This window comes from Gopherus flavomarginatus, assembly GCF_025201925.1.
Source record: "Gopherus flavomarginatus isolate rGopFla2 chromosome 13 unlocalized genomic scaffold, rGopFla2.mat.asm SUPER_13_unloc_1, whole genome shotgun sequence".
NCBI lineage: Eukaryota > Metazoa > Chordata > Testudines > Testudinidae > Gopherus > Gopherus flavomarginatus.
The window spans coordinates 1,827,603-1,855,443 of NW_026114609.1; the positions used below are offsets into that span (position 1 = coordinate 1,827,603).

The window sequence follows — 27,841 nt, forward strand, 5'->3', positions numbered from 1 at the left end:
CAGCAATGCCTGTCATGTATCCCCCCTGGCATTGCTGCAGCGACCCCTGGTGGCAACTGAGGTCAGTTGTCTGTGTGACCCCACTACTGCCATTGTGCCTGTTAGCGCTGGTGCGTAGGTGAGGCAGGGCCCTGTATGTATATCAGCCATTGGGGCAGGGCCCTCTGCGTATCCCACTCTCATCTCGTTGACACGTGTTCCCCAGGTGGGGCAGTCCCCTGTGTATATTTACTCCCCCCCAACCCCTATATTGGGCATGTGACCACTAATAGCCAGAGGAGTCAGTGCCCAAGGTGTATTCCTCACCTCCCCCAAGGGGGCAGGGTGCCTGGGTGGCTGTGTCAGGCAGTGCCCTGGGTGTCTTCCAACCCCTTTGTGGCAGTGAGCCCTGCTTCTGGTGTGTATCACTCCCCCACTAGGGATGTGCACGGTTGGCCCAGTATGGCAGTGCCCTTTGTGTAGCCCCCTCCCTCCCCCGCCCCCAGGGTGACCAGATAGAAAGTGTGAAGAATCGGGACAGGGTGGAGGATAATAGGCACCTACATAAGAAAAAGTCCCGAATATCGGGACTATCCCTATAAAATCGGGACATCTGGTCACCCTATCCCCTCTACCCGTGTGCCAGATATGGCAGGCACTGATCCCTGGCATTCCTGTGGGGCAATACCCTCTGTATATCCCCCAATTGGGGCAGTGACCCCTGCTGGTCAAGTGGGGCAGTGCCCTGTGTGTGTGTGTCCCCTATTTAGGTAGTGACCCCGATGGCTAAGTGAGGCAGTGGCCTTTGATTTCCTCTTCTCTCCCCAGCCCCCTCTCTCTCTAGGGTAGGGCCCCCAGTTGGGGCACTACCCGATGTGTATCTCTACTAATTGGAGCAGTGACCTCCCCGTGGTGCCCTAGTGTGGCAGGGCCTTATTGGTATCTCCCTCCCCCTCTCCCCACGCCATTGTGGTAGTGGCCACTTCAGGCAGTGGCCTGCTTATTATCTCCCTGCCACCAGCACCATTGCAGCAGTGCAACCTGGTGGCCATGTGCGGCAGTGCCCCGCCTGTATTCCCCTTAACCTTTGCTGCAGTGACCCCAGGTGCTCAGTTTGAGTAGTAGCCTGTGTTTACCTCACCTCTTGGGGCAGTAACATGTGGGGCCAGCTAAGACAGAGCACAGTCTGTGACGTCTGGTGGCCACGTAGGGCAGTGGCCTGTATGTACCATCTCCTCTGGAGTGGTGACCACTGGTGTCTTGGTGCTAAGATGCAGCCACCTCTGGGTTACGTGGTGGGGCTGTTGACAGGACAGTGGGGACAGCCCCCCCATTCCAGGAAGTAGGGGAAAGTCTGGTGTTCGGGGCAGAGTGTTCCACCTTCTGTTGAACTGTGATGCTCTGAGCACCTTTCCCTTCCATGAAGAAGACCTTGTGTGACTCCAAAGCTGGTCCAGTAACAGGTATCACCTCACCTGTCTTGTCTCTCTGGTATTCTGGCCAGTGTCCAACTTCCCCTTCACTGTTGGTCCTCAAACTTCCTCCAAGCCTCTTCACCCAGTCCCTTAAGATGCCAAACCTCCCCTGGAGCCCAACCCTGGGGAGGGCACCCTATCTGAAAACCCTACGGCACCATGGGGGTGGTAGTGTCCACTGCCTCCATCTCCCACCAGCCAGGATGGGCCCCACAGCACAATGGGAGTGTTTGTGTCTCCTGCTTCCATTTCCTGACAGCTGCTGCCAGGCCCGGCCTAAACGTCCCATTTCTGGTGCGAGTCTGGAAGCAGGTGCTGCCGGGAAGGGTGGTGCTGGTGTCAGGAGAAAGCAGGAGGAGTAAGTGGGTCTGTGCTACTGCGGGGAGGTGCTTCCCTTGCTGTGAAAGGGCCCCGCTATTAGAGGAGATGTCATCTCCCTGCCCTGCCATGCTCTGCACCAACCCCTGCTCGTCACGGGAGCAGGGCTGGCTCCAGGCACCAGCGTAGCAAGCAGGTACTTGGAGCAGCCAATTCAAAGGGGCGGCCCGTCTGGTATCGGGTCAGCATGTCTGGTCTTTGGCGAAAATTCGGCGGCGGGTCCCCCATTTCCTGTCTTAGTCTTTGAGCTGCCACCAAATGTCTACCAAAGAGGAAGGGAGGGAGGACTCGCCACCGAACTGCCGCAGAAGAAGCAGTGTGGTTGAGCTGCCGTCAAAGAGCCACAGCTTTTTTTTTTCTTTTATATTTACTTTCTCCACACCTGTCATGGTTTTATAGACCTCCGTCGTATCCCCCTTTAGTCGTCTCTTTTCCAAGATGAAAAGTCCCAATCTTATGAATCTCTTCTTAGACAGAAGCTGGTCCATATCCCCTCATCATCTTTGTTGTCCTTTTCTGAATCTTTCCCATTCCAATAGATCTTTTTTGAGATTGGGGCGACTGCATCAGCACACAGTATTCAAGATGTGGACGTACCGTGGATTGATATTGAAGCGATATGATAGTTTCTGTCTTCTTACCTATCCCTTTCGTAATGATTCCGAACACTCCGCTGCACATTGAGTGGATGTTTTCAAAGAACTATCCACAACGACTCCCAGATCTCTTTGTCAAGTGGTAACAGCTAATTTAGACCCCATCTTTTTATAGGGATAGTTGGGATTCTGTTTTCCAACGTGCATTACTTTGCAGTTAACAGCGCCGTTGTTCATCTGCCATTTGGTTGTCCCGTCACCCAGTTGTGTCAGATCTCTTTGTGGCTCTTCGCAGTCTGCCTGGGAATTAACTATCTTGAGCAATTTTGTATCATCTGCAAATTTTGCCACTTCACCGTTTACCCCTTTCCCCAGATCATTTATGAATAAGTTGAACAGTACTGCTCCCAGTACAAACACCTGGGGGTAAGAGAGGGAAGATCCTCTTCTGATGCTGGCAGACCAGGTGCCAGCTCACGCCAAGGCCCCTAGGCCTTACTGATAAGTGACAAACGCATGGCTGGAAACTAGTCTTGCTCACCTGTTTGTTAGTGTTGTTAAAACAGGCATTAGATTCATAAAAATGTGTTTAGAGTTTATGACTAGCTCGTCAGTTGCTGCATGCATTCTTCTCACCTATAATAGCCGTAGCCTGTGTTGTAAGGTGATATATAAGCGTTGGCACTAAAGCTGTAAACCCCCTTGCTGCCACTCCGCCACCAGTCAGGAGAGAAGCATTACCAAGTGTGAAACGCTAGTTTACCAGAAGAAGCGTCATCTCCTTTCCAACAGGAGAAGGCCCTGACTGAGACATCAGACAGGCCACTGTGGATCATCCATGGACAAAAGACCTGGTTGATTGCTCCCCCTCACACACCCACGAGGAGGCAGAGACCTGCACAAACACTTGCCCCCATCAGCTTGAGCTCTGAGGGAATGGAATAAAAATCTCTGTCAGGAAGAAACTGTTGTCCCCACCCCCGATGCTGCTTGGACTTCGGGGAGACGGCATGCCTTCTAAGCATAAGCAAGGGATCCCGGCTGTTTGGCTAGGGTTAGCCCTAAAGGACATACAGAGTTTGAGTGTTACAGCAGCTTCTACTACACCTGGGTGGCAAGCTAGAGTCAGGGTGCCCAAGGGGGCTGTCTGTGACTCCATGTTAAGGCTGTTCTAGTGCCTGAGGAGATCACACTTGATGCTTGGTGGGTGAGATCAAAGTGTGTGTGGAATACACAACCGTGAGGAACCCCACTGCCTGCCAGCCCCAGGCTCCAGGGGCTCCTGCTCTCTGGGGCTCTGGCTGCACTAGAAAAGTAAGTTTCAAGCTTGCCTGGTTCAGAAAACTGGAAGGGAAAGATAGAGAACCCACATTACATTTTTTAAACAAAGAATTCTCATGATTTGTAAGTCACTGTTGTGATTTTGGGGATTTTCCAATAGTGAGGGTGGCAATAATGAGAAGTTAAAGGTAATTATTTAGCATTTAGATTACAGTCAGTTTGAGGGGAAAAAATCAGGCTTGGGGCCCTTGTGTGCCGGATGCAGCACGACATCTAGTGCCTTGTCTCAATCTTACGAACCAAGATACATAGAACGTAGGTCGGGTACGGAGAAGTCTGTGTAACTCGTGCAGTTGTTGATGTACACGTAATCTCAAATATTACCAAGCCCCCACCCCAAGAAAAACAAAAACAAAAAAAACAACCATAGACTCATAGACTCATAGACTCTAGGACTAGAAGGGACCTCGAGAGGTCATCGAGTCCAGTCCCCTGCCCTCCTGGCAGGACCAACTACTGTCTAGACCATCCCTGATAGACATTTATCTAACCTACTCTTAAATATCTCCAGAGATGGAGATTCCACAACTTCCCTAGGCAATCTATTCCAGTGTTTAACTACCCTGACAGTTAGGAACTTTTTCCTAATGTCCAACCTAAATCTCCCTTGCTGCAGTTTAAGCCCATTGCTTCTTGTTCTATCATTGGAGGCTAAGATGAACAAGTTTTCTCCCTCCTCCTGATGACACCCTTTTAGATACCTGAAAACTACTATCATGTCCCCTCTCAGTCTTCTCTTTTCCAAACTAAACAAACCCAATTCCTTCAGCCTTCCTTCATAGGTCATGTTCTCAAGACCTTTAATCATTCTTGTTGCTCTTCTCTGGACCCTCTCCAATTTCTCCACATCTTTCTTGAAATGCGGTGCCCAGAACTGGACACAATACTCCAGTTGAGGCCTAACCAGCGCAGAGTAAAGCGGAAGAATGACTTCTCGTGTCTTGTTTACAACACACCTGTTAATGCATCCCAGAATCATGTTTGCTTTTTTTGCAACAGTATCACACTGTTGACTCATATTAAGCTTGTGGTCCACTATGACCCCTAGATCTCTTTCTGCCATACTCCTTCCTAGACAGTCTCTTCCCATTCTGTATGTGTGAAGCTGATTGTTCCTTCCTAAGTGGAGCACTTTGCATTTATCTTTATTGAACTTCATCCTGTTTACCTCAGACCATTTCTCCAACTTGTCCAGATCATTTTGAATTTTGACCCTGTCCTCCAAAGCAGTTGCAATCCCTCCCAGTTTGGTATCGTCTGCAAACTTAATAAGCGTACTTTCTATGCCAACATCTAAATCGTTGATGAAGATATTGAACAGAACCGGTCCCAAAACAGACCCCTGCGGAACCCCACTTGTTATACCTTTCCAGCAGGAATGGGAGCCATTAACAACTACTCTCTGAGTACGGTTATCCAGCCAGTTATGCACCCACCTTATAGTAGCCCCATCTAAATTGTACTTTCCTAGTTTATCTATAAGAATATCATGCGAGACTGTATCAAATGCCTTACTAAAGTCTAGGTATATCACATCCACCGCTTCTCCCTTATCCACAAGGCTCGTTATCCTATCAAAGAACACTATCAGATTAGTTTGACACGATTTGTTCTTTACAAATCCATGCTGGCTATTCCCTATCACCTTACCACCTTCCAAGTGTTTGCAGATGATTTCTTTTATTACCTGCTCCATTATCTTCCCTGGCACAGAAGTTAAACTAACTGGTCTGTAGTTTTCTGGGTTGTTTTTATTTCCCTTTTTATAGATGGGCACTATATTTGCCCCCTTCCAGTCTTCTGGAATCTCCCCCGTCTCCCATGATTTCTCAAAGATAATAGCTAGAGGCTCAGATACCTCTTCTATTAACTCCTTGAGTATTCTAGGATGCATTTCATCAGGCCCTGGTGACTTGCAGGCATCTAACTTTTCTAAGTGATTTTTTACTTGCTCTTTTCTTATTTTCTCTTCTAAACCTACCCTCTTCCCGTAAGCATTCACTATACTAGACATTCCTTCAGACTTCTCAGTGAAGACCGAAACAAAGAAGTCATTAAGCATCTCTGCCATTTCTAAGTCTCCCGTTACTGTTACCCCCTCCTCATTGAGCAGTGGGCCTACCCTGTCCTTAGTCTTCCTCTTGCTTCTAATGTATTGATATAAAGTCTTCTTGTTTCCCTTTATTCCCATAGCTAGTTTGAGTTCATTTTGTGCCTTTGCTTTTCTAATCTTGCCTCTGCACTCCTGTGTTATTTGCCTATATTCATCCTTCGTGATCTGACCTAGTTTCCATTTTTTATATGACGCCTTTTTATTTTGTAGGTCACGCAAGATCTCAAGGGTAAGCCAAGGTGGTCTTTTGCCACATCTTCTATCTTTCCTAACCATCGGAATAACTTGCTTTTGGGCCCTTAATAGCGTCCCTTTGAAAAACTGCCAACTTTCCTCAGTTGTTTTTCCCCTCAGTCTTAATTCCCATGGGACCTTGCCTATCAGCTCTCTGAGCTTACCAAAATCTGCCTTCCTGAAATCCATTGTCTCTATTCTGCTGTACTCCCTTCTACCCTTCCTTAGAACCATCTCCCCAACAGACCCAGAGTCCAGAAAGCATTTGTCCCTCATACTGTTGAAAAGACTCACAGCAGAAAGAAGTCCAGCCTCTTAAATAATTATCTAGCAAGACAAAGAAGAACCTCTCACATCTGCAGACTCACAAAACACTTCCAAGAAAGTGTAACTGTATTGTGTTTATCATAAAGAAACAAAACCACTAAAAACACCATATTTTTCTGCTTTTTCAAAAAAAAAACCATCACAGTTTAACTCTTTTCTGTTTTTCTAACCAGAAGGTTCTCCCCTAAAGCAGATACATTGTTCCTGGAGACACTGCAATACCAGATCCATGCATGGGTAAACAAAACAAGCTTCTGTTCTCACTAATTCTCCTCTTTCAAAAATCAAGCTAACACACAGTGCTCACATCAAAGACATATTACAGATTATAATGAACAAACACTATGCTTCAATCTTAGCTCCAAGGAGGCAAGAAACAATACTGACATTCTGCCACGCACGCACACCCCTGTGCCCACCCATTTCTACCTCACCAGGACGAGCTCCCAGACATGCAACAAACACCATAACTAGGGAACTCTACGGAAGACTGACTCACTTCCCCGAAATGACTCCAGTGGAAGAATTCAAAGCAAGAACCCTTAACACACAATTCTGTTCAAAGACAGACAAGTCTTGCAGATGCCTTCCTCTCCCTGGTTTCCCCTCTAGACTCCTAATTTCCATAAACCCACCCACTGACCTGTGACTACCAATCTCTCACTGTTAACTCTTATAGGAAACCAGGGCAAAGAAAGCCTATGCAAGCGCTATTCCGCAGCCCCAGTGCTCTTTTCTGCTCCTTCCCACGCAACTATATCAAACATACAAGTCAATTGCATCAAAGCAGTTCCTCGCTATTTGGGGCATTGGTGCCCCTTAGTCCCTCTGAGGTGATCGGCTGGTTCCTTCTGGCCTTAAATGCTAGGAATCTGACTCAAATGGCCACAAACTTCCTCCTCTTCTGCTCCTATGAACTATCCCTCATCTGGGCAAAACATTTAAAAACACTGGTGTTTTCCCAACAGGAAAGGGATGGACAATTTCTCTTCTGTGGGGAGACGAGGGAAACCATGCAATTACCTTCTGGAAGGTATATTAAGGAGGGCGGCGTAAGAACCCTCATGGACTAGATTAAGAAAGCAGCTCTTTAACTGACCTTCCAACAATGAGAAACTGAAATCCGCAAGAGCAGCCTTTCAACTCAGGGACCCAAAAATAAGCTGTTGACAATAACCAACCCAAGAGTTACAAATGACTCCAAACCATACACTCTTAGGACAGACCAAACGTTAACACAAACAACAACGCAATTCTTTGCTGCTCTTTAAGTGTGATAACCAAAAACTTATGAAACAAAAGAGCCAGCAGAATACACACCACAAAACAGTCCCCTGTTAGCTAGGAAGCCATCTCACTAACACGATGAGCTCAAAAAAAAAAAAAAGGGGGAAAAAATCCCACACAGTCATTTTCAGAGCTCTCAGTTGTTTTCATACACTAATAGAAAAGCTTGAGTTACTGACACTACTTGAGATAGTATCCTTCTGTTTTTTTCACAACAGGGAACTGCCTTACTAAAACAAAGCCTCAAAAAAATTGGGTACAAATTCATAAATGCTCCTCTCCACAAAAATCTTTAGTAAAAGGCAAAAGATTTATACAAACTGGGAAGGGGAGAGAGGAAAAAGAAGAAGGAAGAAAAGAAAAAGAAAAAAAAAAGGAGAGTCTCTGCCGGGGCAACCGCATATCCTACCACAAGTCAGGGTGACTACTCTCACAGCCCACTAAACTGCTAGCTTTTAGAGGAAATGGAATTGAACCGATTGACAGCCTGAGTTGGATCATGGGAACCGGGGACACAGGGAGCAAAACCAGCCTCTTGACCAGGGACTCGCTTCGCTGCAGGCAATGCACTGTGGGTATGCAAATAAGATGCTCCGGCCGTCTCCGGTGCTCAAAGGAGTCTTTTCTCCGAGCTGCCTCTGCTCCTTCCCCAGCTGGGCGGAGATTGGGAGGCAGCGAGGGTGGGGAAGCTGCTCTCCTGAGACAGTCCCGCTGATGGCCAGGCACATGGAGGACGGAACCCGGACGAGAAGCCAGAGGGCACTTGGCCCACAGCTAAAATCTGGAGCAAAAGCACACACTTTGCAAAGGAACAGGAGCCGGGATCTCAGACATGAGATTCTATCTGCCGGCCGGGGTGCGACCCCGTGTTGTACTTGCTGCTTGGTCTGTCTCTCCTGCAAAGTAGCTGGCCTCAGATCCTTGGGGTTCGCTGAGCTGCAGCTCACCTTGATACACGGGAACAGCTTAAAAATCTTGGCCTCTCAGGGTTGGAAGGGACCTCAGGAGGTCATCTAGTCCAACCCAATCCCCAACTAAATCATCCCAGCCAGGGCTTTGTCAAACCTGACCTTAAAAACCTCTAAGGAAGGAGATTCCACCACTTCCCTAGGGAACCTATTCCAATGCTTCACCACCCTCCTCATGAAAAAGGGTTTTCCTAATATCCAACCTAAACCTTCCCCACCGCAACTTGGGACCATTGCTCCTTGTTCCGTCATCTGGTACCACTGAGAACAGTCTAGATCCATCCTTTTTGGAACCCCCTTTCAGGTAGTTGAAAGCAGCGATCAATCCCCCCTCATTCTTCTCTTCTGCAGACTAAACAATCCCAGTTCCCTCAGCCTCTCCTCATAAGTCATGTCTTCCAGCCCCCTAATCATTTTTGTTGCCCTAGGCTGGACTCTTTTCAGTTTTTCCACATCCTTCTTGGAGTGTGGGGCCAAAAACTGGACACGGTACTCCAGATGAGGCCTCACCAATGTCGAATAGAAGGGAACGATCACGTCCCTCGATCTGCTGGCAATGCCCCTACGTATACAGTCCAAAATGCCGTTAGCCTTCTTGGCAACAAGGGCACACTGTCGACTCATATCCAGCTTCTCATCCACTGTAACCCCTAGGCCCTTTTCTGCAGAACTGCTGCCTAGCCATTCGGTCCCTAGTCTGGAGCAGTGCATGGGATTCTTCCGTCCTAAGTGTAGGATTGGGCACTTGTCCTTGCTGAACCTCATCAGGTTTCTTTCAGCCCAATCCTCTAATTTTTCTAGGTCCCTCTGTATCCTATCCCTACTCTCCAGCGTATCGACCGCTCCTCCCAGTTTAGTGTCATCTGCAAACTTGCTGAGAGTGCAGTCCAAGCCATCCTCCAGATCATTAATGAAGATGTTGAACACAACCGGCCCCAGAACCAACCCTTGGGGCACGCCGCTTGATATCGGCTGCCAATTAGACGTGGAGCCATTGATCACTACCCGCTGAACCCGAAGACCTAGCCAGCTTTCTGTCCACTTTATAATCTATTCATCCAGCCCATACTTTTTGAACTTGCCGACAAGAATACTGTGGGAGATTGTATCAAAAGCTTTGATAAAGTCAAGGAGTAACACCTCCATTGCTTTCCACTCATCCGCAGACCCAGTTATCTCCTCACAGAAGGCAAGTAGGTTAGTCAGGCGTGACTTGCCCTTGCTGAATCCATGCTGACTGCTCCTGATCACTTGCCTCTCCTCTGAGTGCTTTAGAATTGATTCCTTGAGGACCTGCTCCATGATTTTTCCAGGGACTGAGGTGAGGCTGACTGGCCTGTAGTTCCCCTGATCCTCCTTCTTTCTTCCCTTTTTGAAAGATGGGCACTACATTAGCCTTTTTCCAGTCATCTGGGACTTCCCCCGATCACCATGACTTTTCAAAGATAGCCAGTGGCCCTGCAATTACACCCGCCAACTCCTTTAGCACCCTCGGATGCATCGCATGCGGCCCAATGGATTCTTGCTCGTCCAGATTTTCTAAATAGATTTGAACCACTTCTTTCTCCACAGTGGGCTGGTCACCTCCTCTCCATGCTATGCTGCCCAGTGCAGCAGTCTGGGAGCTGATTTTGTTCGTGAAGATGGGGACAGGGAGAAGCATCAACTACATTAGTTTTTTCCACATCCTTTGTCACTAGGTTCCCTCCCTCATTGAGTAAGGGGCCTACATTTTCCTTGACTTTCTTCTTGTTGCTAACATACCTGAAGAAACCCTTCTTGTTGTTACTCTTAACATCTCTTGCTAGCTACAACTCCAAGCATGAGTTGCCCTTCCTGATTTCACTCCTGCCTGCCTGAGCAATATTTTTATACTATTCCCGGGTCATTTGTCCAATCTGCCTGGCTGGGGGGAGGATGTAAGCAGGGTGAGAATGAACTCTACCCTGCCATCTGTTGGTGATCTGTTGTAAAGGCCTTTTGAGGCTGCTGTCATTTGCATGGTTCCACCCACCCCGGATTGCATGATGGGGGTGCTTGTCCAAAGGATCATTTCGGCTGCTGTGGGATCCTCAGTCTCTTTCTTATTAGGGCAGTGGTAATAAAGTGCAGTTATTCCGGTGATATGAATCAAGGACAGTAGAACGGAACTTAGCGATTCATGAATTTGGGACTCACCCGAACCTACATGAATGTCGTTAGGCAAGGGACATGGGTTCCAAAACATGGTGAAATAAGAAAGACTGAAAAGGGATATTTGCCCTTAGCGGTATGGATTTCTTGTGGAGTCTTTAAATGCATAATTTTATGCTCTTTGTATCTCTCCAGTTCAAAAATAGGATGTCTTACATTTCTAACCCATGTTTAAAACTAGCCATAGATAAAAAGTGGTTAGTAACTCAAAGCAATTATCCAGCATTTCTAAAGGGCTAGGCTGTGGTCTCTTTTCCACACTAGAAGTTGAAAACAACTCCATAGTTGGGGAAAAGGCTCCCCACCACTCAGACAGCAAAAAAATTTTGCAGGTTGGATTCTGAGAGTTAAGCTGTGGGACACAGCTTTTGTGACACACTCTGAACCAGATTCTTAGTAACAGGTCAATGGGTAGGTTTACACAAATTCTGGCCTCTGGGACCAGAGCTGGGGGTGGGCCCACACAACTTTTGTGGCACATGCACCACCTCTGCAAATCAACCTTTGCCACCTCACTCCATAACACCACACACACAGCAGCTGCCTTTTACCTCTCAGAACCAAAACACACCCTGAAAGAGATCAAATGGCATAAGCTTAAGGCCAACGACTGCACCACTAACAACAACTCAAAGAGATTCAAAACCACCTCTGTCTTTACACACCAGGGACAGCAGAAACGAAACCAGCAAACACCAGCTCCCAAGAGACAAACAAACATCCATTCCAGCCTCCCACAAACCTTGGGCATTGGGAACCCAGACCCCTTAATGATGAGTAATTTTCAGGCGAGGGTGAAGCTCTCAGGCCTCAAATGCCAGCTACAGTTACTCTCTCCTTGATCCAAAACGAACAGCAAAATACACTGCATTACTCCTCTCCAATAACAAAGAGACTGGGGATCCCACAGCAGCTGAAATGACCGTTTGGACAAGCACTCCCATCATGCAATCCGGGGTGGGTGGAACCATGCAAATGACATCAGCCTCAAAAGGCCTTTACAACAGATCACCAACAGATAGCAGGGTAGGGTTCATAGCGACCCTGCTTACACCCTCCCCCCAGCCAAGAATTGGTGGTCCTGATAAATCACATTCCCTATTATACCAACTCATTGGTATTGAATGCGAAGTTATGGCTAGCAAAAGTAGCCACCCATCTTTGCCTTGTAGCATCCAGCTTAGTCCTTGTTAACACATAAGTCAATGGATTGTTCTCTGTCCACACCTGAAGCTAAGCACCACACAAGCAGTCTCGAAATTTCTCAGTGATGGCCCATTTCAAGACCAAGAACTGTTGCTGGTGGATGGGATAGCGAGTTTCGCTATCAGACAGTCCTCAGCTGGCAAAGCCTACAGATTTACATTTCCTTCCACTTCCTGGTACGGGACTGCTCCCAGACCTTCCAAACTGGCATCAGCATGCAGGATAAACCATTTGTTTGTGTTAAGAAGGACTAGGACTTGCACATGAATCAGTCAAATAATTATTTCCCATAAAGCCCTGTCACTTCTGTTATCCCGTCATGTCCCAAATGGAGAAGAGAGGAGCGCCTCCCGTGTCCCAGGCCAGGAACACCAGATTGGATGGAGGGAGGTGTTCATGACTCAGTCCAGGTTTGCTAGTGCTGCAAAGGAGAAGATTTCCTTCCTCAGTCCAGGTCAACTGGAATTGTTGTTGTAGTGGGAGAGAGATGTCTCTCATCTGGTTCTTAGATGCTTTGGTGAGAGGGGATAGGCAGAGGTTTTTTTTCCCCTTTGCAGCTCACATTGCATATTTCTTCTCTGGTTTTTGCTCTAGCTTGATTTCTCTCTTGCATCTCAGTTTTCTCTTTCTTGGCCTCATTCCAGACCATTCACAGCCCAATTCTCTATCCTAACCCTGAGTCCTCTACTGCACTCTGAATGTCTCATTCTAACCCCACCTCAGAGTCAGCACCTCTAGAACCAGTGCCTTCATCCCTCTGCACTCCAACTCTCTGTCCCATGTAGCCTGATGTAGGGTGTACTAATAATATTAATTTGGATAATTTGATGAAAATTTAATTGATTAGCTTACATGTTATTTAATTTAATTCACTTACAAAGTTACATTTGCATTACTGCTATTCAAAAGATACATATGGCATTATATGCAACAAAGATTTGGTTAATATACTCACAGCCTTCCTTGATAACCTGGTGGTAAGAGACACATGACCAGCATGGCAGTTCAGGTTTCTCAATTCTGAAATGAAAGATGCAGTGCTTAGAAAATGCTAGTGTTACTTAGGGTTTACTTGAATATGTTAAACTTAAAATCAAAACCTAATAAACAAAGACTAAAAATGTAGGGAAACCGAACTTAGCCTAGTTCCCTTGAAACTTAAAATTTAAGAAAAAGTACAGCCTACTGATAGTACATAGAGAGAGAGTGGAGGAATTAAGTCACAATGATAGAGCAAAGTGCTCTAGTGAGGTGGGTTACCTCTTTTATAGGGCACAAGGGCCGGAAATCCTTCCTCCTATGCCCAAATTTCATTCCTCACCCACAAAAAATTAGGGTACATTTACTTCATAGGCTAGTATGTTTGTGCTTGCTGATGACATGTACATATGCACATAAGTTACCTTGTAGTGTACCTGTTAAATCTGTGGGTACAACACTGAATAAAACCCTATGCCATTCTCCATTGTCGATTGGTCTAAGTAAAGGTCTTGGACAGGCATGGGTACTTATCTTTTTAAGTAACGTGATAAAGGTCGATTTTCCTCTCTGAGTAAAAGGTCACAATATAGATATGCTAACTTTGCCTTAGCTTAACATACAGGATATGGCCTGTAGGTTCTCGTAAGTCATGTGTCTCAGTCCCCTAATCATTTTTATTGCCCTCTTCTGGACTCTCTCCAGTTTGTCCACATCCCTTCTCATGTGGTTCCCAACCCCAAAAGTACTCACATTTTATCCCATTGGCCCCAAAATGCCGTCTTTTAATATGTAAATAGGGTGCTGCCATGGTCAAGTCACTCCCGAGCTCTCCAGTGGAGCCTGCTGGCAGAGAACAAGGTGAATATTAGCCAGGATGTCACTCAGTCAAATCCCTGTGCTCCCCGCAGGTGGTATCGGAAAGCTCCAAGATGGCTCATTTCCCTTTCTCTCATCAGCTTCAGGCCCCAGGGTTACAAATGCACAAACCAGTTGGGATTCTCCCCTGGCCTCAGGGTGTGGGGCTGCTCTGAGGGGATGGACTTGCACACTTGGGATATTAGTGCAAAGATACAATTTCAATGTCTCTTAGAGAAATTGGAGGGCAATTTATATTTGGTACAAATCTTATTTAGTGAAAGGAAAGCTGCAGTGACAGCCTGGCTACCGGGGTGCAAAACACCTTCCTCCTGGGAGACACAAGAAGTTAGAAATAGAAATTTACATCGTTTGTTCCAATGTTGGTACAGGTTTAATTTTGCTTCTGTGTAGGTTTGTTTCAGGCTGTGACCATTTTGGTTTATTGGGTTGTTTTGGTTTTTTTAGTTGGAATGGAGCTTTTAATTGACATTTGCTGGATTGAAATGGCTGACTTGCAACACTAGTTTTGACATAGTTCTGCATATTTTATTACGATTTGACCAGTATTCAAGGATTCAATTCCTTTATAGGAGGTTTTAGTGGTCATGCTTATTTGTTTGATGTTATTTTATCATTCTGCTGTAGCAGACTTTTTTGATAAAATGTTGAAATTATTAATTTACAGCATTTGTTAGTTTTTATTTTTACAAACAAAGCTTTTCTTAATATTTGGGTTTTAAATTAAGCCTTGTTTTTGGTTTCAATTTTTCATTTAGGTTTTGGTTACTGATGGGATCTTTAAGAGAACTTTGGATTCAGTACTAAAATTTGGACAGATTTAGAATATTTTAAGTAAACCCTGTTTACTCTTTTAATTTAATAAAGTTTGTATTGCTGTAAACCCTAGCCGGGGGGAGAGGAGATGAGCCTGGCCTTTAACTGAGAAGGAACAGAGGCATGGCCCCCGTGAAGGGTGAGGCCAGGTGATGGGGGGCATAGCTCCCCAATTTTTTTTGTCTAGCCCATCTCAGCCCTGGTCTACACTATGCTGTTAAACTGATTTTAACAGCGTTAAATTGATTTAACGCTGCACCCGTCCACACTACACTGCTCTTTATATCAATTTAAAGGTCTCTTTAAATCGATTTCTGTACTCCTACAAAACGAGAGGAGTAACGCTAAAATTGATATTACTATATCAGATTAGGATTAGTGTGGACACAAATTGATGTTATTGGCCTCATTATTTTACAGTAGCTACCCACAGTGCACCGCTCCAGAAATCGACGCTAGCCTCTGACCATGGACGCACACCACCGAATTCATGTGCCTAGTGTGGAGGCTCACAATCGACTTTATAATATCTGTTTTATAAAATCGGTTTAAGCTAATTCGAATTTATCCTGTAGTGTAGATGTAGCCTCAGTCCCCCACTAAAGGAGAAGAGTCTGATGCCACCCCTGCAGGTCACTGAGTGTCACTGCTGCTCCAAGAGATACATACTCTGTGTGTTACCCTGATTGGCCTTTGGGTGTCACTGCTGCGCCAAGGAAAACACCTTCTGTGCATTACTCTGACTGCCCACTGGGTGTCACTGCTGCTCCAAGGGAGACATAAGAACGGCCAGACTGGTTCAGACGCAAAGTCCATCTAGCCCAGTATCCTCCTGTCTTCTGACAGTGGCCAGTGCCAGGTGCCCCAGAGGGAATGAACAGAGCAGGGAATCATCAAGTGATCCATCCCCTATTGCCCATTCCCAGCTTCTGGAAAACAGAGGCTACAGGCAGCATCCCTGCCCACCCTGGCTAATAGCCCTTGATGGACCTATCCACTGTAAACATATCTAGTTCTTTTTTGAACCCTGTTTTAGTCTTGGCCTTCACAACATGCTCTTGCAAGGAGTTCCACAGGTTAACTATGCAACTACCCTGAGTTTACCCCTCCCTCCCCTGGCCAGGTTGTACATGGAAAAGAGGATGAGGATGAGGAGAGCATGATGTGTCTATCAGTTGCTGGTGCCTCAGTTTCCTCTAGGCAGCAGTGCTGCAGGCTCCTTTGGTCTGTGCCAATGCAACTGTGTCTGGGGAAGGGGGAGTAGAGGCTCATGCTTCCCAGCCCCACGCCCCACCCCTAGCAGCTGGGGAATCCAGGCCAAATTTAACCCTGGTAGCTGGGCCAGGATTTGCCTGGGCTGGGGTAGGGCTGGGGAGGAATTGGGAGGGAGACAGAAGCACCTGCTGTGAGGGAAGATCCTCCCATTCCCTGCCAACTCCCTTCAGTCCTTGCAGCACAGCACCCCCTAGCATTTCTTTCGCTGTCATGGGAGCTGTCTGCTGCTTGCTTCTCCCTTAGCATCATCTCTCCCCATCCTGGAGCACTGGCATTGCCCATCCTGTGCAAACAAGCAGGCCCCAGTGTGCCCTGTGGCACTGCCCTGCAATTGTGGGGGCAGCTGTTGGATGGAGCCATATGAAAATGTGGGGGTGGGCAAGGCTGGGGACCAGGACTCCTGGGTTCTCCCCTCAAATGTGGGAGGGGAGTGGAGATTAGGGGGTAGAGTGGGGGAGGGGCAGGGCTGGGATCCAGGGGTACTGCTTTTTCTGGTTTTCTCCACCTACTGCAGCTGCCTTGGTCCTTTCAATGTGTTTCTTGTTCCATATTCATTTGCTGACTTGTGTAAGTCACCCCAGAGGTAGCTGCATCTCAGTGTTGGGTGAGGCACCCTTGGCTGCATCACCTCCTAACCACATCTCTCTCCCCCTTTGAGTGACCCTGCAGCACTCAGCAAACATCCACAAGATCATGGGGTACTTTGAGCATTGGGCTGGCAGGGGCCAGGCGCCCAGCCCTCCCTCCAGAGAATGGGACCCAGCACTCCCTACTTTTTACAGGGATTAAAAAGGGGCAAAGGGGGGCAAATCAGAGGAGTGGGTGGCCAGGGTCTGAGCAGGGGGTGGAAATTGACTGGTCGGGGGGTCAAGGAGCTGGAGGCAGAGTTAGGAGAGAGACTGAAGGCAAAGTCAGGGAGCGGGGAAGGAGCCGGAGTTAAGCCCAGAGGGAGGCGCTACCAGAGGGTTAAACCCTGGCACAGGCAGGGGCAGAGGGGTAACAGTTATCCCGGTGGGCTGAAACTCCAGTGTTTGCAAACATGGGTGGGGGGAGCAGAGGGCTTTTTTATTTCACCTCCCACAGGCAGCACCTGTCAGCATGGACTTCCCAGGGCTGGGCTCTTAAAGGCACAGGCATCCCACTGCCTAGACACTGCAGCTCCTCTCTGATGTAACCAACTGAGGTGCTGCAGTAGGAGACTCAATTCAGTGAAACTGGGCATTCACTATACACCCCCCAATCAGGGGGCTGTGCACCCCCTTCCCCGAATTTCCCCAACACCCCCTCCCTCAGTGGTCAGGTAGTTACATGCAGCGTTGCCAATGTTGTCATTGGTTGCAAATTTGAATGGAAATTGAAACGTTAACACACTTTAAAAGCAGATACAACGTATGAAAACTACTTGTACCTGAGAAAGTAAAATAGGTATGGAAAGTCTGGACAAAGCCAGGTTTCCTCACCCAGCTGTTGTGTTTGCTGAGAATGTCCGTGCATTGGCTTCGGCAGTGTTGGCCAACCTTAGAATTTCAAATGATGATTTGTAAGCGACGTGTGAATGAGCTCTCCCCTGGCAGCTACTGATGACCAGGGTTGAGAGGAGGCTTTGGGACCAGACTGTATTTACATGAACTCACCTACTCTGCTGAGGTATCCAGCGGACAGAGCTGGGTTGCCTCTGCTCTAGGTGCCCGGAGGAGGGAAGGTGTGTGGGGCTCCAGCATGGGAGTCTTCCTCCTGCCAAGCCCTGACTGTTAATCCCAGCCCTGTCACTCCTTTCTTCAAGCGCCATATGGGCCAGAGGAAAAGTGTGGTAGGAAGCACAAGGTCCAAGCTTGTGAACATCAGGTGCAACAGCAAGAATCCCAACTATCAGGGTAACAAGTTCTAGAGCCCTGACCCATTGTGGCCATCCCAGCCAAAGACCTGGCTCTAGGAGGTGTGAGACACCCAGCAGGAGGGGAAAGATTCACTCTTACACAGCTGGAGACAGGGAAGTTAAGCTCTAGGGTGTTACCATAAGCATGGGTGGCAAGTTTGTAGAAAGTTTGGTGGTGCCCAGAACCTGCCCCCAAACTCCACCCCCACCTGCCTAAGGCTCTGGGAGGGGATTTAGGCGGGAGGTCTGGGCTTCAGATCCTGGGCTGGGGATTAGGGTGCAGGAGAGGTGCAGGGTTTAGGCTTTAGGATGGAGTTTGGGTGCTGGGTGCAGGCTCTGGCAGGGTTGTAGGAAGGGGTGAGAGGTGCAGGCTCTGGGGGTGGGAAGGAGTGCACCCTCTGGGAGGGAGCATAGGGCTGAGGATGAGGGATTCATGATGCAGGAGGGGCTCAGGACTGGGGCAGAGTATCAGGGTTTAGAGGGAGCTCAAGGTTGGGGGTGTTGGAGAGGCTCAGGGCAGCCTGCACTAGGACTCTGGGGCAGCAGTTCTGCCCGGAATCCCTCTACTCCAGCAACAGGAGCAGGCAGGAGACAGGCCCCTGCTGCTTTTTGTCAGGCAGGGACGCACCACAGCAGGGGGAGGGGTGCCAGGGCCCAGGGGAAGAGACCCAACTCCAAATATTGCTGGAGCAGGGCCCCCAGCCCTGAATATTCCTGGAGCCCGAGCACCGCAAATGTATATAACCTGCCGCCTATGACCACAAGCCAACACAAGGTCCCACTGAGATTTGAACTCAGATTACAGAGTCCTGAGTGCTGCCCATTACACCATGGGACCAGCTTGTGCTGCCTTCTCTGCACATCGGTGACCCTCATGGGGATGCTTGTGTAAGGGGGCTCTTGGCCTTTTACTAAAACTTAGTGTGTGTGTTTGAGGGGCAGCGGATTGGTTGGCTAGTTCCCAGCACCAATAGAAGGGGGAAGGATCAATGGTAAATCAGGACCCTGAGACTGACAATGGGGAGAGGCCAAAGCTCCAAGTTAGCTGCACTGACAGGCCAGGCAGTGTAATGAGGGAGTCACCAGGCCAGGGGGTCCCATCCTCCATGTGAGCTGGAACTGCCTGGGCGAGAGTGGGGCAGAGCTAAGGAGAGAGCAGGAGCCCGAGAAGAGCCAGGGAGCAGAGCTGTGCAGGTGTAGTGCCAGAAACTGCTGCACGTAGGAATTTGCAACCTGTAGCAGTTACTGATACCTGAAGTTGTTCTTATTTGCTGACTTGCCCTAATTGGCTAAAACTTGACAGTGGTTTCTCTAGCAAAGGCCAGTCCCTGGCCCCTTGGTCCAGACATCCTCCTTCATATCAGGCTAGGGTGACCAGATGGCAAGATGAAATATTGGGATGTGGGGGGCGGAGCAAAAAAAAAAGCCAGAGGGCCCCCCTGCCACCAAGCGGAAGTGGCACAGCCCCATCTCCAACTAATTCTCGGCTCCAACCTCCGCTACACCCCCAGCTCCCCCATCCCCTCACTCCTGGGCCCAGCCTGGGCTCCGAGCTCTGCAGCCGAGCCATGATCTGGGCCCCTCCTGTAGCTCCCGGGCAGGGGGTGAATCAGGCAGCTCCTGGCAGGAGCGTGTCCGCCCCACTTGTGTCTCCGCCCCCCGCCCACCTGGGCCCTGCCTGCTCCGTGCTGCCCCCAGCCCCACTGCGCTGCCCCGCAGGCTGCAGGGCTGGAGCAGCTTCCGCGCTGCGCTCCCGGCCATGGCCATGGCCTGTGTGCAAACCTGCGGGGGAGGGGCGCTGCCTTCCCTCTCCAGGTCTGCAAGGGGAATGTGAAGCGGCCGTTCCTGCGGGGGCGGGGCGCTGGGTTCCCTCCCCGGCTCTGCGAGGGGATTGGGGAGAGGACGTTCCTGGGTGGGCAGGGTGCTGGGGGCCCTCAGAGCTCTGCAGGGGGAGTGGGGAGCAGTCGTTCCTGCGGGGTCAGGGCACTGGGTTCCCTCCCCAGCTATGCCAGGGAACTGGGGAGCGGCCGTTCCTGCGGGGGCGGGGCGCTGCCTTCCTCTGCGGGGGGACAGTGGAGACACCATTCCAGCGGGGACGGGCCGCTGCTTTACTCTCCACCTCTGCCAGGAGATTGGGGAGCGGCTGTTCCAACGGGGGCGGGGCGCTGCCTTCCCTCCCCATCTCTGCCAGAGGACTGAGCAGCAGCAGTTCGAGCAGGGGCAGGGCACTTGGTTGTCTCCCCGGCTTTGCAAGGGGACTGGAGAGCGGCCGTTCCTGGGCGCGTGGGGCACTAGGTTCCTTTCTAGCTCTGCGACGGGAGTGGGGAGCGGCCGTTACTGTGCGGGCAGGGCACTGGGTTCCCTCCCCAGCTCTGCCAGGGGACTGGGGAGCAGCCATTCCTGCGAGATTAGGGCGCTGCCTTCCCTCCCCAGCTCTGCCAGGGGACTGGGGATCGGCCGTTCCTGCGGGGGTGGAGCGCTGCATTCCCCTCCCAGCTCCGCCAGGGGACTGGGGAGTGACCGTTCGTGCCGGCGCGGGGCTTCCCTCCCCAGCTCTGAGAGGGGCTTGGGGTGGGGCCGCTCAAGCGGGGGCAGAGTGCTGGCTTCCCTCCCCAGCTGTGGGAGAGGCCTGGGGAGTGGCGGTCCGAGTGGGGGCAGGCAGCGAGCTCCTTGCTTTAGTCACAGCCTCAGAGCCAGCGTGAGCCCCCTCTCCGGTGTGCAGGGGGGGTGGGGAGCATCTCTCCCTCCTGGGGACCTTCACCCAGGTCCCACAGCCCCTCATCATCTGCGGCTGCACCACCACAGTTCTCTCTGTCCCAAGGTCTCTCCACCCCATGCATGTTTCCCCACTGACCCTTGGGCAGCCCCCTATGTCTCTCTGCTCCACCATCCCCAGTCCATGCTGCTGCTGCTTCTCCTGCAGCTTTTCCTCAGGCTCTTGCTCTCACGATCCTCTCGCACTCTCAGGCTCTGCTCCCATCCCATATGTCTTCGATCCCCTGATGGGGAACCCGATCGTGAAAACCATCGTCTGGTTGGGGACCAGACTCTCAGGGATGTCTGGCTGCTGCTCCAGCTGCTCCCAGATCCTTTTGTAGCCCCATCTGGGTCAGGAATCTGCTCCTCAGACGTGTCCTTCTCTTCCCACTCACGATTAACTGTGCCTTGGTGAACTTCCCCGTGCGTAACCCTCTTTGTGTACAGGATCACAATGTCCTTCTCAAGGAGATGGTGATAGGCCATCACTTCACCGTTCCCAAGTGGCTCTGGACTCACAGGCCTGTGTGCTCTTGGCTCCCCCGTGGTTTCCAGGAAGAACCCCTGGTGTGCCAGCCCCTTCTCGTGGTCACCACCTCTTTGCCAGGGTCGAGCTGCAGACTCCTCCGCCCCTGGGACTGCTCCTGCCATCCCCAGGGGAACCCTGCTACTGCAAAAATCCTCTCTCCCAAGGCAGAGTGGCAAGCTCCTCCGCCCCTGAGACTGCTGGCTGCAATCCTCAGGGGGACCCTGTTACTCCAACAGTCCTTCTCGCTGGTCACACACTCCCAGAGGTTAACCGCTCCCTGAAACCGTCCCTCTCTGAGCCTTCAGCACGCCTGGTTCTCATTATCCCTCCTTTGTTTTACTGCTCCCCAGTCACTTACTGCAAGCAGCGCCATTCACGGGGTGCAGTACATCTCACCTCTGCCACCAGTTGTCACAGAGACCCTGGGCAATGCTCTGGAACTGCTCCCCACAAAATCAGTCAGGACTTTGAGGAGCCTCCTCTCCCTTGGAGCAGAAGTTTTTAGGGCAAGAAGCTCACACGTCTTCACCTCCTGGGTCTCTCCTTGGAGCATTCAGCATCCTCTGACCCTCCATGCGCTTCCCACAGCGAGTCCACCCAGGCAGGGTCCATTCTGGGCGGGTATCAATGTTCTTTCCTCACTTTGAACTTTAGCGTCCAAGAAGTGGGGACCTGCATGATCACTTTTAATCTTTATTACCAGCTTAAATTTGGTACGCTGCCACCAACCAAAAATATGGTGTTTGGCACACTTCCTGTTCCCCCTAAACCTTCCCTGGGGAACCCAAGACCCAAACCCCTTGGATCTGAACACAAGGAGAAATTAGCGTTCCCTCCCCTCTTTTTCCCCCCAGACTTTCCCCTCCCTGGGTTACCCTGAGAGGCTACACTGATCCAAACTCCTTGGATCTTAAAACAAAGAGGAATTAACCTCCCCCCCCCCATCCTTTACCCCCCACCAATCTCTGGTGCGTTCAAACCCAATCCCCTTGGGTCTTAAAACAAGGAAAAAAATCAATCAGGTTCTTAAAATAGAAAGTTTTTAATTAAAGAAATTATCTCTGTAAAATTAGGATGGAAAATGTTTTACAGAGTATTCAGATTTATATAGCCTAGAGGGACCTCCCCACCCGCTTAGCCTGAGATTCAAAGTTACAGCAAACAGAGGTAAAAATCCTTCCAGCAAAAGACACATTTACAAGTAAAGAAAACAAACATAAGATTGATCCACGTTTCCTGGCTATAATTACTACTTTGAAACATGAGAGACTGATTCAGAAAGCTTGGAGAAAACCTGGTTGCACGTCTGGTCCCTCTTAGCCCCAAGAGCGAACAAAGAACAAAACAAACAGCACAACAAAGACTTCCCTCCACCAAGATTTGAAAGTATCTTGTCCCCAGATTGGTCCTCTGGTCAGGTGTGAGCCAGGTTCACTGAGCTTCTTCCCTTTACAGGTAAAAGAGACATTAACCCTTAAGCATCTGTTTATGACAGGAGGGAAGCCAGCGCCCCGCGCCCCCCCCCCCGCTGGAACCACCACTCCCCAGGCCCCTCCCAGAGTTGGGAACGGAAGTCTGCGCCCTGCCCCCGCTGGAACTGCCCCTCCCCTGTATCCTCCCAGAGTTGGGTCGGGAACCCAGCGCCCCTCCCCCTCTCGATCGGCCACTCCCCTGTCCCCTCCCAGAGCTGGCGAGGGAACACACCACCCCACCCCCGCTGGAACGGCCACTCCCGAGTCCCCTGACACAGCTAAGGAGGGAAGGCAGCGCCCCACCCCCGGAGGAACGGCCGCTACCTAGTACCCTCGCAGAGCTGGGGAGGGAACCCAGAGTACAGACTCCGCAGGAAAGGCCACTCCCCAGTCTCCTCGCAGAGCTGGGAAGGGAACCCAGCACCACGCCTCCTTAGGAAAGGACACTCCCCAGTCCCCTGGCAGAGCTGGGGAGGGAAGAAAGCGCCCCATGCCTGCAAGAACATCCACTCCCCAGTGGCCTTGCAGATGTGCGGAGGGAAGGCAGCGCCCCTCCCCTGCTGGAACGGCCGCTCCCCAGTCCCCTGGCAGAGCTGGGAAGGGAACCCAGCGCCCTGCCCCCGCTGGAATGACAACATCCAAGTCCCCTCACAGAGCTGGGGAGGGGAACTCAGTGCCCCGCCTCCCCAGGGACAGCCGCTCCTCAGTCTCCTGGCAGAGCTGAGGAAGGAACCCAGAGCCTCGCCCCCGCAGGAACCGCCGCTTCCCGGTCCCCTCGCAGAGCTGGGGAAGGAAGGCAGCGCCCCGCCCCCGCAGGAACAGCCGCTCCCCAGTGTTGGTATCACTAGGCATAAATCTAAGCCTCAGTGAACCAAAGCTCCTCCATGTTGAACTCTACTTGATCTAGAAAGCTAGCAGCTGTGAAATGAAATGTGGAACAGTAAGTTATCAGTTGCAGCACAGCTAAAACTGCTCTAAAGCAGTAGTGATAAGGCCTGTGCACCTTTAGCAGAAGGACAAGGTAACTTGCTGAAGGAAAACTTACTAACGAGCTGCCGTGGCCAAGATTACTTAATGCACCTACGCTTACCTAATTGGTACGGGGAGGAAGGAGGAGGAGGAGGGTGGGGGAAGAAAGAAGAAAGAGAAAAAAAAACGTATAAAAGGGGAAAAGCTGCTTGTGTAGTGGTGCATGATTTGAGACGTTCGTCTCCTTGCACCACTTTGAGTTCCCAATAAACTTTGCTTGCTTCTCCACCCTGGTGTGTGTTCATTGGTGCTTCACACTCTGAGCAACGAACCACTGTTGCTTGCCTTGGGCACCCTCTGTGTCGGCAACAGAAGGCATCGCCCCGACCCTTATAACAGTTCAAAAGGCGAAAACCCAGTAGATTCCTGGGGTACCTCCCTATACGCAAACAGCAGGTGAGTAAGTACTTGTCCCAGTCCTGCGGATGCTGGTTCATAAATGTTTTTAGCATCATCTTCAGTGTCTCGTTGAATCTTTCCACCAGCCCGTTGGACTGGAGGTGATACACTGAGGCCTGGCTGTGCCGGATCCAACATTTCTCCCACAAGCACCGGAGCAGGGTCGACATGAAGTTGGACCCCTGGTCCGTTAAGAGTTCCTTGGGGAACCCCACCCAGCTGAAAATGGTCAGCAGCACATCTGCCACAGTGTCTGCTTTGATAGAGGACAAGGCCACCGCCTCAAGGTAGCGAGTGGCAAAATCTACCACCAGAATGAGGGATTTTTCTGCAACTCAGCCTGGAACTCAGCAGATGAGACAGGGATGGAGACATGCTCTCTCTCTAACTGGCTTGTTCTGAGGCCGCAGCCTTTCTGAGCCATGTCCCTGGGTGTTCTCCTTGGGACGGGATTCTCCCTATTACCTCTTTGGGAGGTCCCAGGATGAGACTCTCTCTGCATTGCTGTGGGCCTGTTCCTTTGGGACTCCTCCCTGCCACCTCCCGACCGCATCTTCACAAACTCATCGGCCAGCCGCCCTGTATGTTGCGGGTCCTCTGGTTTTTGGTCCCTCAACCACAGCCTCAGGTCGGATGGGTACTGCTCATACAGTTGCTCCAGTCCTAGCAGTTTAACCAGGTCCCCCTTCATCTGGGCCCCACTGGCCCACTTGCTGGTTTATCACTCCATGCGGACGGCTACTAGCAGGTATGAGACCTCAGGGGTTTTATATTGACCCCGGAAACTCTCTCGGTACATCTCAGGAGTCAACCTGAACTCGTGCAGCAGGGCCTGTTTGAATAGTTCGTAGTTCCGTTTCTCAGCCTCTCCCAATTGGCGGTACAATGCCATGGCCTTGGGGTCCTGTAAGGGAGTGAGAACTTGGAGCCTGTCCGCAGGATCTACCTGGTGCAGCTCGCAGGCCATCTCAAAGGCAACCATGAAGTCATCCATGTCCTCCCCCTCCTTACGCTGAGCCAGAATGCACCTACCAAAGCTCCGCACAGTCCTGGGGCCCCCTCACTCTTTGCAGTTGGGGGCCCCGCTGTTCCTCAGCCGAGCCAGTTCTAGCTCATACTGACGCTGTTATTTTTCATATTCGCTCTTTCTCACTTTTTCCTCCTGTTCTCGCTGTCTTTGTCTCTCTTCATGTTCTCTCTGTCGCTCACGATCCTCCAGCTCTCTCAGTTTTAGCTCTCTCTCCCATTCCAGCCGCTTCTGCTCCACGGATGCCGAGCGTCGCCGGGACGATCCCCTGCTGGAGGGTGAGCTTTGCTGGGAGGATCCTCTGCTGGCCGGGGGTGTCACGGTGCCCTTGGTATTCGCTGGGCTCCTCCTGACCCTTCCCCTAGGCATAGGAAGGGGGGGTCTCGGGAAGCCCTCAGCCGCCGGCTGACCACTCCCAGTGGGGACAGACACTGGTGTCTGCGCTGCATCTATCAGGCTGCTTCCCTCAGAGACAGTGATCAGTTCATTCAAGTGATCTCCCTCCTCCAGCCGGGCAATCAGCTGGTCTTCTGTGAGCGTCCCTCTGCACAGCCCCCTCTGCTTGCACAGCCCAACCAGGTCGCACTTAAGCCGCTTGGCATACATCTTCCTGCTGGCCACTCCCAGGCCAGGGTGCTCACTAATTCCCACGGTTTCCAGGGAGACCCCTGGTGCACCAGCCCTTCTTGAGGTCACCGCCCATCTGCCAGGGTTGATCCGCAGACTCCTCCACCCCTGGGACCGCTCGCTGCAATCCCCCGGGGGACCCTGTTACTGCAAAAGTCCTTCTCTCTGGTCACACACTCCCAGGGCTTAATCATCCCTACAATTGTCCCTTAGTTTTACTGCTCCCCAGTCACTTACTGCAGGAAGCGCCGTCCATGGGGTGCAGTAGATCCCGCCCCTGCCACCAGTTGTCACAGAGTGTGGGGGAGTCCGGTCCTGCACCCCTCTTCCTGGGACTCACAGTGACTCTCAGCCAGCCAGTAAAACAGAAGGTTTATTGGACAACAGGAACGCAGGTGACAGCAGAGCTTGTAGGCACAACCAGGACCCCTCAATCTGGTCCTTCTGGTGGTTCAGAGCGTTTTGTCCCCAGCTTGGGATTCCCTGAATTCCAACCACCCAGCTGTAAAACTGAAACTGCCCAAACCCTCTCTAGTCAGCTCTCTGCCTCTGTCCACCTTCTCGGGCTAAGGTGTTGAACTCCCGTCACCCCTGCATCTCTCAGGTTACAGGCTCAGGTCCTGTCCCTCACCTAAAGTCACTCCCAGCTCTCCCATCCCGCACACAGACAGTTCATACTCCATCACAAGGGCACCAGTAGAGCAGGGGGAATCCCAGGGGGCTGCGGGTCAGGAGTGATGGGCATCAGCAGACCTGTGAGTCTGGAGGTCAGGACTGGGATAGCAGGGGCTGCAGGTCAGAAGTGAAGGGTACCGGTAGCGCAGTGACTGGGGAGCCTAGCGGGGAGCCCAGGGGGCTGCAGGTCGGGAGTTAGGGTCACCAGCAGAGCTGGAGGGAGCCCAGGGGACTACGGGTCAGGAGTGAGGGGCACCAGCAGAGCTGAGAGTCTGGAAGTCAGGACTGGGATAGCGGGGGCTGTGGGTCGGGAGTGGGGGCACAGGCAGCGCAGTGACTGGGGAGCTCAGCGGAGAGCTCAGGGTGCTGTGGCTTGGGAGTGAGGGGCACTGGTAGAGCTGGAGGGAGTCCAGGGATGGCGGGTCGGGAGTGAGGGGCACCAGCAGAGCTGGGGGAAGCCCAGGGTGCTGCGGATTGTGAGTGAGGGGCACAGCTAGAGCTGGGGGAATCCCAGGGGGCTGCGGGTCGGGAGTGATGGGCAGCAGCAGAGCTGTGAGTCTGGAGTACAGGACTGGGACAGGAGGGGCTGCGGGTCAGGAATGAGGGGCATTGGCAGCGCAGTGACACAGGAGCTCAACGGGGAGCCCAGGAGGCTGTGGTTCAGGAGTGAGAGGCACCGAGAGAGCTGGAGGGAGCCTACGGGGCTGCGGGTCGGGAGTGAGGGGCACCGTCAGAGCTGGGGCAAGCCCAGGGGACTGGGGTTTGGGAGTGAGGGGCACCGGTAGAGCTGGGGCAAGCCCAGGGGACTGGGGTTTGTGAGTGAGGGGCACGGGTAGAGCTGGGGGAAGCCCAGGGGGATGCGGGTTGGGAGTGAGGGGCACTAGCAGAGCTGTGAGTCTGGAGGTCAGGACTGGGATACCAGGGACTGCGGGTAGAGAGTGAGGGGCACCGGCAGCTCAGGGACCGGAGAGCTCAGCGGGGATCCCAGGGGGCTGCGAGTCGGGAGTGAGGGGCACTGCTAAAGCTGGGGGAAGTCCAGGGGGCTGCAGTTCGGGAGTGAGGGGCACCATCAGAGCTGTGAGTCTGGAGGTCAGGACTGACATTGCAGTGGCTTCAGGTCAGGAGTGAGGGGCACCGGTAAAGCTGGAGGGACCCCAGGGGCTGCAGGTCGGGATGGAGTTGCACCAGCAGAGCTGTGAGTCTGGATGTCACGATTGGGACAGGAGGGGCTGCGAGTCGGGAGTTAGGGGCACCAGCAGCGCAGTGACTGGGAAGCTCAGTGGGGAACTCAGGGGGCTGCAGGGCTGCAGTGAGAGGTACCATCAGAGCTGGAGGGAGCCCAGGGGGATGCAGGTTGGGAGTGAGGGACACCAGCAGAGCTGTGAGTCTGGAGTGTAGGACTGGG

General features: G+C 51.4%; 1 protein-coding gene and 1 non-coding gene across 2 annotated transcripts in view; one reads left to right on the forward strand and one right to left on the reverse strand.

Annotated features, from left to right (window-relative positions):
• Positions 1–27,841, forward strand: part of LOC127040993 (zinc finger protein 436-like) — a 563,752-nt gene that overhangs the window by 457,763 nt on the left and 78,148 nt on the right. The window lies entirely within an intron of this gene.
• LOC127041038 (U5 spliceosomal RNA) lies at positions 7,954–8,070 on the reverse strand. The gene has a single exon (XR_007771620.1). It is a non-coding gene; the product is annotated as a U5 spliceosomal RNA (small nuclear RNA).